The sequence below is a fragment of the Lactuca serriola genome, chromosome 7, assembly GCF_051521515.1.
Source record: "Lactuca serriola cultivar US96UC23 chromosome 7, Lser_US96UC23_V15, whole genome shotgun sequence".
In the NCBI taxonomy this organism is placed as follows: domain Eukaryota; kingdom Viridiplantae; phylum Streptophyta; class Magnoliopsida; order Asterales; family Asteraceae; genus Lactuca; species Lactuca serriola.
This window is the reverse complement of record NC_136414.1, coordinates 204098851-204112407: the sequence shown is the minus strand read 5'-3', so window position 1 is coordinate 204112407 and position 13557 is coordinate 204098851.

Genomic DNA, 13557 nt, shown 5'->3' with positions numbered 1-13557 from the left:
TAGGGTTTGAGACATGATAGCTTCACTACACACTCAAACACAGGGACTTTCAGGCATTCCAACCCTTCTCCATTCCATATCTGAGGTAGCAACCTCAGATCTAACCTCTAAACTCCAAAACACCAAAAGATAAGCTCCCCACAAACCCCATAATGATGAATCCAAAGAGTAACAACCCAAGGATGAGATATTATCTCAAAAGAACGCCCCAACTGCAATGGAACTCGAATCCAAGCAAAGCCCCTTGCTCCAAGCCTCCTACCCTTCAAGATTTCCTCAACAATTGCTTCTCCAAGCTCCCAAATGCAACTTGATCCACTCACATACGAAGGTTAGGGTTTCTGGACTTGAGGATGAGTAAAGAGGCTGGGGGAATGGATGTTATGTTCTTTATATAGGGCTCAACCCCGAGAATTAGGGTTTTCTCCACTCAGCGCCTACTCGCTGAGTCCATCTTACTGACTCGCCGAGTCGGCCACTTGACACGCGACCAAGTCGCGACTCTACTCGCCGAGTCGCTCTTTCCAAATTTACTCTTTTAGCCCTTCAAATCTACTCTTGATATTCCGGGATGTTACACTATCGGGACCACTCGAGTATCTTGGCCTTCAGCACAAAGCAGGACCACTTCAACCCAACCAACATAACATGTCGACATATACATAACAGATAAACATATAACTAGTCAACTGTCACAACTAGCATTTTTAGCTAGGAAATTCTATCCTCATATAAACATCATCCATTGTAAAAGCATGTACTCTAAGTGAATACAATACTCTATCCTCGCTCAAAATACACCTCATATGTTCAACTAAGGGTTGGAAACCTTAGTAATCCCGGTCCAAGTTCCTTATGAACTAAAGTTCTCCTATTGGGCTTAGAACCCTAATTGGGCTCTATTTGGACCCACATTAATTTATTTCAACATTTTGGGCCATTTTGGGCCTAGAATGAAATGAATTAAAAGCTTTGATCCATGAATAACCTAAACTAGTCTAACAAAAATGTGAAAATCCTACCACATTCTTTTAGGTTGAAACACACCCAAACAAACTCTAATATTGGGCTTAGGGGCAAAAAGCCCAAATTTTTCCTTTTCCCTTCAAAACTCTCGGCCCAAGGCCCAAACCCAAGAGGAGATGAAGAGAGTTGACTTTCAAGTGACACCTCACTATTACCTCATGGTTATCCATGCATTATATCTCATATACCCATGCATACATCACCTCAAAGTTCATTCCTTCTTCCCTCTCACTCACTCTCGGCCATCTCAAACACACACACATCTCACAAACTCTCTCAATAACACTCAAGGAAACTTCCTCCCTCTCCACTCAAAGATCTCGAAATTTAGGAAGCATTCAAGAGGAAATTTCCACAAATTCTTCATCTAAGGTAAGATTATGTTTGGATCTATGACTTAGATTCTTTTTGTCATCAAAATCTTTTCCTAATCCATGCCAAAATCGTGATCTTACATCCTAGAAGCACATCAAACTCGAGATCTTCAAGAAAAGGGTGCTAAGGCCAAAAATCACCAAGTTTTCTTCCATCTTTCCTTCAAAAACCGAAATCACACACTAAGGTGAGCTTCATACCCCCTATTTTCTGTTTTTATGAGTTTTGTGGGGGGGGGGAATACAAGTGAAAGTGTAGATCTATATGTGTTTTGTATGCCTTGTATGATTTCTATGCCTATATGTGTGTTTTTGTGTGTTATAATGTTGGATCTAGCCATAAAAACCCTAAAAACCGAGATATACTTCATGTTAAATGATACTAGCATCAAGTATATTTCTACATACAAAGTGTTCCAAGAAAAATAGCTAAATGGCTTAGTAACATTTTCTTTGGGCTAAAAACTCAATTTTTGGACATAAAATGCTAAAAATATAAAGTTAAAGGGCCCAAATTGAAATTTTCGAAATCTGATGGGGGATGATATGTGCATATTTAGTGTGTATTTAGTATAGTTTTTTATTCATATATTAGCTAAATTATTGCATATTATGGACAAAAGGTACTTAAAAGTGTTAAATTATGTTTTTCAGTCCAAAGATGAAGCTCGGAAGCAAAAGGAAGCAAGAGAAACAGTTAGAAGATTGAGAGTGAAATGAAGAAGGAAAACACCCAAAAAAAAGGCTTTTACTCGTCGAGTCAGATAGCTACTCGACGAGTCCGGTCGAGGAATCAGAAGGATAATGACTAGGGATCCCAGATAGTTATCGCAATACTGGGAATGTGAGAGGGACTCGACGAGTCACCACTTGACTCGACGAGTCGGATAGCTTATTTAAAGATAATTCCACAGATCGAGAGGGGGAGTTCGGGAGGAGTTCTGGGAAGTTTCAGAAGTGCTTAGCTGCGAATAAGAAGCCAGAAGAACCCTAGAAGTCGACCAAGGAAGCTAGAATCCAATTCCGGGAGTAATTAAGGCATAATTCCACCATTCTATTTAATTCTTTTGTTTTGTCAACATGATTAAGCAACTTGAACTTATTTGTTTGCTGTTATTTACCTTAGTTATGAACTAAATTCCTTAAACTTCTATTTGGGGATACGAAATTGGTAATATGGTTTGATTCTTGGTAGGATTAATTCTATGTTGGTTAATTTAGTTATTTTAGCTTGCTAAAGAACCTTGTGTGTGAATGATAATTGATTTTATGTTAATAGGGAGATAATTAATTAGCATGAACATCTATTAGTTATCAATCTCATATGCTAGTGAACACTTTTTGTCATATGTCTAGTGTAATGAACATGAAACTAGGATTAATAAGAAAATCAAGTAAATTTATGTGCAAGCTTGTGAGATGACCATTAAACAAGAAGTTAATTAAAAGAGAAATTAATTAGCTATTGCAAGTCTAATTTAACCCGAATATTATATCTAGTAAATTTAATTGAAATAGACAACTGGCCATTGTTTAAATTGATTTATTTGCTAAGGATTAATGAAGTGAATACGGAACTAATCAATTGAATCGGTAACTAGCAAAAGAATTAATCCATTGCACTTTTACCTTGAAATCAACCATAGGATCAATTAAGTTGAACTAAATAGAAGTACTTCTCCGTTATTGAATCTGGTCAAAGTCTTTATTTTCTAGCTTAAATTAGTAAGTTTCTAGTCTTGTAAAACTAGAGAACAACCCCTGCTTTTTAATTAACTTAGATTAAATTAGTTTTTAGTTTAATTTGCCGTTCCCTGTGTTCGATACCCTACTTGCTTGAACTATACCACAATTGATAGGTTCACTGCCTTTTGTGTGTTATTTGATAATTAAAAGTAGGTTTAAAACTAGTGGGTTTTACACACATCAGGGGAGATGAGTCAAAACAGTTTCCATAATGTATTTTCTGAAAATATACTTGTTGGAGGACTAAAAACACAAATTTTAAGCTTAATGGGCTAAAAATGACATTTTCGGCCCAATAAGGCCCATTATGCGAAAATTTCTGTTTTGGAGGGCCAAAACTGTGTTTTTCTGTAAAACAGTGGACTATTAGTGTTCCAAGTACTTTTCAAAGGTTTAAAATGCTTTTCAAATTTAAAAAGGACCAAAGTCGCAAAAATTTTCCAATTTGGACCAAAATTGTCAAAACTGCGAAAAAGAGGGGTTATAACCGAGAAAACTGCATTTTCAGGGACTTAAACTGTTTTCAATGAAAAATATGCTGAAAAATATTAATTTCAATAATTTTTGGTGTTAAAATGTCAAGAAAAATGATTTAAGGACCAAACCGGAAAGTTAATTAATTAAGGGGTTGAAAAGGTAAATTTTACAAACAATGAGGGGCTGAAAACAGAAAACTTTCAAGGCTAATTCAATACACGCAAATTGATCAAATAATGGCACCGCGACTATCGACGAAATACAATACACAACAATACCAAAAGTCGTTGTTAAACGAATTGGTTCGGTCTCGAACCAATAAAAACCCGAAACTACTAACGCGACGATACCTCGATTCATACAAGTAACATTTGGGAATTCAATATACACGTGAGAGTGCACAGACGTCTACGCATCATCTTTGGGCCCCAAAAGTGTAAAATCTTGTTTGTTGGGCCTAGCTAGCCCAATGACCTGATCTTAAGGCCCGAAGACTTCTACCTTACGAGGTGTTGGGTCTTACCGATCTAACACAGCGTAAAAGGACTTTCAATGGCTTGTATACTATCGGTCCCCAAGGGTCCTTTGGTATTGCTAGTAAAGTCGGTATTTCATGCGAGGCGGGTCAGGGACCCCTCGTACCTTTTTTTTTATCCCCAACCGGTTAATGGAGTCATCGGGGTCTTCGTGTCCTCTTTCTCTTCGGATGTGGGGAAGACAGGGCGGTTGGATAACGTGATTAGTACGGACGACGCCTACGGGATCGTTAGTATAGTTATAAATGGGTCGTTTGTGTAACGCGTGTTTATAGCAATTAATCATGCTCAAAAATAATCCGACGTCGCCTGGAATTGATAACTTCACGCGTTGCAATGGTTTCATTTTAACTTCATGGAATTCAAAGAATTAGGAAAATATCGGGTTTTCCTAGGGTTTTTCAATACATTCGGTTTTCAAAACGTACACAATTTTGATGAACATTTTCTTTACAACTATAGAAACAAACAAGCATACTTATGGATCTTCACAAATGTTTTCAAGAACTCTTTTCAGAAAATATCGGATTCTCTGGTGGTTTTCAAAATGATACAACACATTGCTTTTCAAATACCGCTTATGAACTCACCAACATTTCGCATGTTGACGTTTTTCAAAATACTTGTATTCTCAGGGAACCAGTGAATCAAAGGAAAAATGTACTCAGTGATGGCTTGCAGTTTACTTATTAACGAATCGAACAATTTATTTTTGGGAATGTAATGTTCAAACAATGTACTTCATGTAAACTTTATTGGTTGTACTATATTAATGCATGGTGACGAATGTTGTTACGTTTCATATATATTCAACGTTATGGTATTCAATTAAGTCACGACAGCCCTCGGACGTTTCTGCCGTCTGGTTCGGGGGTGTGACAGGTTGGTATCAGAGCTTTGTTTATAGTGAACTAGCATGTCTAGCCACACATTGATATGCAACTATAAACCAAAAGAGGGACTAACATAACTCTGAACAAAACAAGTAAATAAAACACCCTTGCTTGCATTAGGAACGAGAACCTAACACCGAACCAAACAAGATAATGCTAGTATCTCGGTTAATTCAGGACTGTTCTTAGTTGTATCAAGGAGCGGATGTAGCCTGATCAACTACATTCCCTCCAAGGTACAACCATCACATGTCGTGAAGAAATCGTGATAGCTAGGAACCTAAAATCATACCCCTTAATCTCCAAGAAGGGAACCTCAACTGAATCTATGCAATAGTCGTAGAGCTATAGGAGTAATTGGTATGCTATTTGTTTCTAGTATTCATAGCCCATCGTGCAATACGCTATAGACGAGTATCATTAGCCAGGAAACCCTATCTCCCTAGTCAAGGAATAGTCGGGTGGCTCGACCCAGAGGAAGAACCCCAGGAGGGACACGAAGTAGAACTCGCAGGTGAACCCGCTGAGTCAATAATGGACCTCGAAGAGGAAGAGCCGGAGGGCAATGACGATGACGACACGGATGTAGAATCCAATGACATCAATCCTCCATGTAAATCCAGGGCACCGGCTTATAGTGTGGGCCCCGGTGACCCCATGCCCCCTCGGGCACCCGATATTTGGGGATAAAGTCACCAGTAGGGAATACGACCACACTACAGTAAGAGCTGAGGTCTCTTTAATTTTAGCCACAGAGGACCAGCTGACCAGGCCCTCCCAGTCTTGGTCTGACACGCTCGAGGTATAGATAACCAAGCTCAGGACACCCCAAATCGAACGAAACAAATGTGGGTTGCTATTAAGAGGGATGAGAGGCAAACACGGGAAGTGAATGGAGACTCTCGAGCAAGACAGTTAGTTTGGGAGGTACGCCTACGAGATACCGAGCAACAAGTAGCTCGTCTCCGAGGTGCATCCACTTCATCAGCATCACTACCAGACACTTCCCGCCACGACTAGGATCAGCCTTTTCTAGTTTCCCCTACTATCCGACATGACTCTCTTTCGTGTACTAAGATGGTACTTACCCCTGAAACAATTATGTGTTATATTTATTTCATATTGCTACAAAGACTCAATTATATGCACAAGAGAACCCTCGAGACCACTAGATACTTAAGGATCTCGAAACTAAAACAACCCATATAATCTAAGGATAGACATAACAATCGTGCCAAACCTGTGATCACCTACTACCGCAAATACATCATAGGGATGTAGATGGAGGCAGTAAGAATTATACAACAAGATGCAAAATTTATAGAGTACAACCAGGAATGACGATCATTACTTACGATCTGGGTTATCAACGTGCATCAGGAAAATGCCATCCTGCAAGAATAACAAGCGTACCCGCGAGACACCACTCCTGCAGATGGACTCTGCTACATTTCAAGCTGCTGTAATGGCAGCAGTAACCGATGCTATGGCACAGATCAATGCAAACAACCCTAATGGAGGCAGGAATAGCATTGACAACTCCAGCCAAAGGAACAAACATGGAAACCAACAAGTGACAACCTGTCAAGGAACTCCAAACCCTAAGCTTAAGAGCAGGAAGCTGAGGTCTGGAGGTAAGAGAAAGGGACAACACACTCGAGGGTTCTCAAGGGAGCAACATGTTGTTGCTGTTCATGCGACCACGACCCCTATTATACCAGCAACCAAGAGACCATATGCTGGAAACCTTCCAAAATGCAACCAGTGCAAATTCCATCATAATGGAGCCTACAGGGAGATGCATTGTAACAAATGCAACCGAAAGAATCACATCGCCAAATTCTGTAGAACTTATCCATGCCAGAATCGTCAGCCAAATGAAAACGACAACAATCGCAACAACCCTAACAACAACACCAATGATGAGACCAGTCGCACCTGCTATAGGTGTGGAGGAACTGGTCACATCAGGCGCAATTGCCCTAGGGATAACAATCGAGGAGCAGAAGGATCAGAAATAGTCCTGACCTTGGGTCAAGGCGAAGCAATCCAAAACCCAACGGTTGTTACTGGTACGTTCCCACTTGACAACTCTTTCGCTTACCTCTTATTCAATGGTAAATCCGAGTGAAGTTTCAGTTAGTAACAAATTCAAACACTTACTAAAACAACATCCCCAAAGCTAAGCTAAGCCTTTTCAATGGACATGGCCAATGGGGAAAAATGATTTAATCTAGGGTACTCATGTGGAGTACACCTTAACACTAAACAACATTTCATTACAAGTAGGTTTCATGCCAGTAAATATTAGGAGTTTTAATGTGATAATTGTCATGGTTGGGTTAAGCCCCCACCGTGCTGATACTATGTGTCGCGAGAAGGCCGTTTCCTTTCACCTTCCTAATCACGAAAACTCTAATAATCCATGGTGATAAAGCTGGCGCAAATCCTCTTCCTATCTCGTGCATCAAGGCACAGAAGTGCCTGCACCATACGAACTACGTTTTCCTTGCTCAGGTTGTGGGAAAGACCAAGGAAGAAGTAAGCAAACAAGGTATTCCAGTAGCATATGATTTTTTCAAATGTGTTTCCCAAGGAACTTTCGGGAATATCCCAGAGAGACAGGTCGAATTTCGAATCGACCTCATACCAGGAACCACATCAATTACCAATTCACCCTATAGGTTGACTCCCGCCGAAAATTCACAAGTTATCCAGTCAACTGAGTAGAATTGTTGCGCAAAGGATTCATCGGACCAAGTTTCTCACCCTGGAGAGCTCTGGTCTCGTTCTTCAAGAAGACGGATCCTTCAAAAGGCACATCGATTTTAGGAAATTGAATAAGCTCCCTATAGAAAATCGATACCCACTTCCTCGGACTGACGACCTATTTGGCAAGCTCCAAGGAGCTAGTTACTTCTCTAAAAATAGATCTAAGAACCGGTTATCATCAACTTCGAGCCCGAGAAGAGGACATTCCAAAAACTGCCTTCCGAACTTGTCACGACCATTTCAAATTCATTGTGAAACCCTTCGGTCTAACGAATGCTCCCATGGTTTTCATGAACCTTACGAACCAAGTTTCCCAACCATTCCTAGTTAGCCCTTTCACTATTTTCATCGATAACATACTCATCTGCTCACAAAGCGGGAACGAAACACTACCATCATCTACGACCAGCCTAGAAAGCATCAAGGCTGGGAATGTCGCGATGAAAGCACTACATGGATGGATAAAACTCTCGAAGTCAAAAGACGAAGCTTTTTGTTATAAGAGTTGAGTTGGGCGTTATCTGGGTGATCGTCGATAGGTTAACCCAATCTGCTCATTTCCTGCCAATACAGAAATCAAACAAGATGGAAGAATTAGCTTGGATCTATATCCAGGAGATCGTGAGACTCCATGAAATATCGGTATCTACTATCTTAGATCGAGATAACAGATTTTCTTCAAGACTATGGCAGTCACTTCAGAGGGCTATGGGAACATAACTAGACATAAGCGTTGCTTACCACCTTCAAACCAACAACCAAAGTGAACGAACCATTCGACCACTCAAATTCATGCTACAAGTCTAGGTGTGTGAGTTCAACAAGTCAGGGGATACCCGGTTTCCCTTGACAAAATTCTCATACAATAACAACTATCGCACGAGCATCAAGAATGCTCCTTTCGAAAACTCTTTATAGTCATAAATGCATATCACTCGGTGGTACTCTCATGAGACCAGAAACCACTAACGAAACAACAGAGAAGATAATCCAAATCAAAGCTGGACCTCAAGCATCGTGAGACCGATAAAAGAGCTCTGCTGACAAGCGGTGTAAGCCATTAGGATGGCAAGTCGGGGAATCATGTGTTATTAAAGGAATCTCCTAGGAGTTGAATGATTCGCTTTAGGAACCAAGAAAACTAAACCCACGATACATCGGACTGTTCGAGATTCTTGCTCGGATTGGTCCAAAGACATATAGGCTATAGCTGCCTGTAGAGCTCAGTAACGTGAACCCTGTGTCCTGTGTCTTGAATCTGAAAGGATGCATATCAGATGACACTCATATCATCCCTTTACGAGAAATTGGAGTAAGCGAGAATCTCATGTTCGTCAAAGAACCAGTCAAGGTATTGGATAGGGAAGTAGAACATACAAAACAAAGCCCCATTATGATTGTGAAGGTTCCATGGAACGCTAAGCGTGGACCGAAATTCACATGGGAAACGTGAAGATCAGATGAAGTGCCTATTCTCTCATTCGCAAACCTATCCTTAGAAAGAATTTCGGGACGAAATTCCCTCTAACGGGGGGATGATGTCACAACTAGCATTTTTAGCTAGGAAATTCTATCCTCATATAAACATCATCCATTGTAAAAGCATGTACTCTAAGTGAATACAATACTCTATCCTCGCTCAAAATACACCTCATATGTTCAACTAAGGGTTGGAAACCTTAGTAATCCCGGTCCAAGTTCCTTATGAACTAAAGTTCTCCTATTGGGCTTAGAACCCTAATTGGGCTCTATTTGGACCCACATTAATTTATTTCAACATTTTGGGCCATTTTGGGCCTAGAATGAAATGAATTAAAAGCTTTGATCCATGAATAACCTAAACTAGTCCAACAAAAATGTGAAAATCCTACCACATTCTTTTAGGTTGAAACACACCCAAACAAACTCTAATATTGGGCTTAGGGGCAAAAAGCCCAAATTTTTCCTTTTCCCTTCAAAACTCTCGGCCCAAGGCCCAAACCCAAGAGGAGATGAAGAGAGTTGACTTTCAAGTGACACCTCACTATTACCTCATGGTTATCCATGCATTATATCTCATATACCCATGCATACATCACCTCAAAGTTCATTCCTTCTTCCCTCTCACTCACTCTCGGCCATCTCAAACACACACACATCTCACAAACTCTCTCAAGAACACTCAAGGAAACTTCCTCCCTCTCCACTCAAAGATCTCAAAATTTAGGAAGCATTCAAGAGGAAATTTCCACAAATTCTTCATCTAAGGTAAGATTATGTTTGGATCTATGACTTAGATTCTTTTTGTCATCAAAATATTTTCCTAATCCATGCCAAAATCGTGATCTTACATCCTAGAAGCACATCAAACTCGAGATCTTCAAGAAAAGGGTGCTAAGGCCAAAAATCACCAAGTTTTCTTCCATCTTTCCTTCAAAAACCGAAATCACACACTAAGGTGAGCTTCATACCCCCTATTTTCTGTTTTTATGAGTTTTGTGGGGGGGGGGGGGAATACAAGTGAAAGTGTAGATCTATATGTGTTTTGTATGCCTTGTATGATTTCTATGCCTATATGTGTGCTTTTGTGTGTTATAATGTTGGATCTAGCCATAAAACCCCTAAAAACCGAGATATACTTCATGTTAAATGATACTAGCATCAAGTATATTTCTACATACAAAGTGTTCCAAGAAAAATAGCTAAATGGCTTAGTAACATTTTCTTTGGGCTAAAAACTCAATTTTTTGACATAAAATGCTAAAAATATAATGTTAAAGGGCCCAAATTGAAATATTTCGAAATCTGATGGGGGAGATGAGTCAAAACAGTTTCCATAATGTATTTTCTGAAAAATATACTTGTTGGAGGACTAAAAACACAAATTTTAAGCTTAATGGGCTAAAAATGACATTTTCGGCCCAATAAGGCCCATTATGCGAAAATTTCTGTTTTGGAGGGCCAAAACTGTGTTTTTCTGTAAAACAGTGGACTATTAGTGTTCCAAGTACTTTTCAAAGGTTTAAAATGCTTTTCAAATTTAAAAAGGACCAAAGTCGCAAAAATTTTCCAATTTGGACCAAAATTGTCAAAACTGCGAAAAAGAGGGGTTATAACCGAGAAAACTGCATTTTCAGAGACTTAAACTGTTTTCAGTGAAAAATATGCTGAAAAATATTAATTTCAATAACTTTTGGTGTTAAAATGTCAAGAAAAATGATTTAAGGACCAAACCGGAAAGTTAATTAATTAAGGGGTTGAAAAGGTAAATTTTACAAACAATGAGGGGCTGAAAACAGAAAACTTTCAAGGCTAATTCAATACACGCAAATTGATCAAATAATGGCACCGCGACTATCGACGAAATACAATACACAACAATACCAAAAGTCGTTGTTAAACGAATTGGTTCGGTCTCGAACCAATAAAAACCCGAAACTACTAACGCGACGATACCTCGATTCATACAAGTAACATTTGGGAATTCAATATACACGTGAGAGTGCACAGACGTCTACGCACCATCTTTGGGCCCCAAAAGTGTAAAATCTTGTTTGTTGGGCCTAGCTAGCCCAATGACCTGATCTTAAGGCCCGAAGACTTCTACCTTACGAGGTGTTGGGTCTTACCGATCTAACACAGCGTAAAAGGACTTTCAATGGCTTGTATACTATCGGTCCCCAAGGGTCCTTTGGTATTGCTAGTAAAGTCGGTATTTCATGCGAGGCGGGTCAGGGACCCCTCGTACCTTTTTTTTTATCCCCAACCGGTTAATGGAGTCATCGGGGTCTTCGTGTCCTCTTTCTCTTCGGATGTGGGGAAGACAGGGCGGTTGGATAACGTGATTAGTACGGACGACGCCTACGGGATCGTTAGTATAGTTATAAATGGGTCGTTTGTGTAACGCGTGTTTATAGCAATTAATCATGCTCAAAAATAATCCGACGTCGCCTGGAATTGATAACTTCACGCGTTGCAATGGTTTCATTTTAACTTCATGGAATTCAAAGAATTAGGAAAATATCGGGTTTTCCTAGGGTTTTTCAATACATTCGGTTTTCAAAACGTACACAATTTTGATGAACATTTTCTTTACAACTATAGAAACAAACAAGCATACTTATGGATCTTCACAAATGTTTTCAAGAACTCTTTTCAGAAAATATCGGATTCTCTGGTGGTTTTCAAAATGATACAACACATTGCTTTTCAAATACCGCTTATGAACTCACCAACATTTCGCATGTTGACGTTTTTCAAAATACTTGTATTCTCAGGGAACCAGTGAATCAAAGGAAAAATGTACTCAGTGATGGCTTGCAGTTTACTTATTAACGAATCGAACAATTTATTTTTGGGAATGTAATGTTCAAACAATGTACTTCATGTAAACTTTATTGGTTGTACTATATTAATGCATGGTGACGAATGTTGTTACGTTTCATATATATTCAACGTTATGGTATTCAATTAAGTCACGACAGCCCTCGGACGTTTCCGCCGTCTGGTTCGTGGGTGTGACATCAACAGACAAACATGCCGATCAACAGATCACTACCGCATGTTAACATCCCATATATCAGGATACCGATCTAACATATCACTACATCATAACAACATCGTATAGACCAAGATACCGATCTAACATATCACTACATCATAACAACATCTTATATACCAGGATACAAATCTAACTGATCACTACATCATAGCAACATACGATAAACCAAGATATCAATCCAAATGTCCGGTCTTGGTGTCTTCGCCCCGTAAGTACAGTGAGGAAAACTCACCTCACAACCTGAACAATAGCTAACGAGGACCCGACTCCAAATCTCAGCTCTAACCGACACCTATTCATCCAAACGACCAATTCTCAAACACCATTCAAAATACCCAAAATACCCCTTGGTCAAACTTGGTCAAAGTCAAAGTCAAAGTGGTCAAAGTCAACTGAGTTAATCGAGTCAACCCAGCCAAGTCAACACAGAGAGTGTACGTGGGGCGTACTCCAAAGGTACGCGGGGCGTACTCGAGCATTGACCACCATCGGGGTGGTTGACCACGTATGCGCTGCATACTCGGATTATGCAGGGCGTACGCCCAGTCTTCCCAAAACTCATTAAGAGCTTAATTCCTTAAGCTCTTACATCCAACTTCCAGATCCAAGGCCAAATCATCCTCAAGATTCATAAAGTTTCCAACTTTGTGACTTTGCATGTCCATTAAGTGCTTAACTCAACATCTTAATACATTAAGACCTTCAAAAGAATGCATGGAGAAAAACCAACCATTAAGACCCCATTTTTATGACTCAAGACCCTTCCTAAGGTCTGAAAGGACGAATTATTAGATCAAGAACATGCCATGCTCAAGAATCACCACTTTGGGACCAAAAAGTGTCTTAAAAGAGCAAAAGTCTAGATCTACAAGATGCTAACTTTTTACCTTCTGGAGGCTGCTATCAAAGAAGAAATCACATATACAAGGTGCTTCCCAATTCCAAGCTCTTCAAACCACACTCTTTTCCTTCAAGAACACTTCTAAACACTCAAATGGGCTTCAAAAAGGCACTCTTTCACTTAGGGTTTTCTTGGGGTCGATCTCACAGAGGAAGGCTGAAGAAGGAAGGGTACATGAGGTTATAATGACATTTATATAGAGCCAAAACCCTAAAAATTAAGGTTTAGACATCCTGTGCGTACGCCCTACGTACGAGGTGTACGCCCAACGTACTAGGGTCTGCCCTAGTAC